Source organism: Nanorana parkeri, unplaced genomic scaffold (genome assembly GCF_000935625.1).
Source record: "Nanorana parkeri isolate BGI_ZX_2015 unplaced genomic scaffold, ASM93562v1 scaffold4116, whole genome shotgun sequence".
NCBI lineage: Eukaryota > Metazoa > Chordata > Amphibia > Anura > Dicroglossidae > Nanorana > Nanorana parkeri.
Window position 1 is genome coordinate 1,621 of NW_017310383.1, and position 1,302 is coordinate 2,922.

Below are 1,302 nucleotides of genomic sequence, written 5' to 3' on the forward strand. Positions count from 1 at the left end.
TGTCACATGGGAGGGGGGGCGGGGCGGATTGTAATCTCCCTACATCACATCTGAAAAATAAACCCTAAAAATGATCAAGTCCCGCCCCCGTGTACACGCATCAGGTGGCCCCGCCTCCACAAAGGACAATTACACTGCACAGGTTACATACCTACCCCCCTACCCCATGGTAACAGTAAGTCCTCTGTACACTGAGCCCCATGGACTAGAGTCCTGAACTACTCCTGATCTCTGTGTGTTCCAGGCGGAGCAGCGATATCACCCCTCCCCCCCACACAGACCTGGGGAAACGTTGCTGACAGAAGCCCTCCCCCCCAGTCAGTAGAGAGATGAGGTGACAACTCCCCCCATCATCCCGCGGTCACCCCACCCACAATAACATAACAAATGTTCCCCTCGAAGTGATATCAGTTCTGCTCGGCACTCACTTCATCCTGTCTGAAGCTCCGCCTCCTCCGGTCTGACCGCGCCTCCTTCATACTGATTGGCTCCATCGGCTTAGTAGTCACGTGACGCCTCGCCGCCATGATTAGTGCGGACAACGAGACAGCGGGCCGCGTCACGTGACACACGAGGCAAGTGATCGCCCGTCCTCCTCCGATCTTTGTCATCATTGGATATGGATGGAGGAGGTAAATCACGTGCCATGGTGGGCGGGGGCTTCTTTTGGCCGAAAGACAAAATATGGAACAGCAAAAAGTGAGCTCTTCCTCTATGTGGCTCCAGTAATAGACGGAAGAGGATTTCTATGGTAATATGTTGGTAGAAACAATGTCAGTAAATGCGGCTTCCGAGGCCCCGGATCCAGGAAATGACATCATCATTCATAGCACAGAAATCTTTATTAGGTACAAACAATTAAAAAAAAAGCCACAAATTTCAAATATAGAAACTTCTCTCCTAGTGACAAAGTACTCCCCCCCCCCCGTCCATCCATCCGTCCGTGATCGGGGACATTGGATCACATGCTTCATACCAATATTATCCAATGAGAGAAAAAAACGAGGAGCGGAGGGTCTCACCACCACACCCCCCCATACCTCCAAGCTGGAGGACACAACGAGTCACATGATACATAAGAAACGTTCTCCATATGTGTGACACGGCCTCATCTGAAGATGATGGGAGGGGTTGGTATCTCTACGCGTTTCGCACTCCAAGCGCTTCCTCAGGAGGTGGAGGAAATGTAAATAAACATAAATAAGTTCTGCGCTTTATAAATCCGGAATAATAATAATAAACCCCGAAACAGGAGAATATCCCCCAAATGTAGTACAAAGTTCTGGTGGCGTTCAGCTAAAA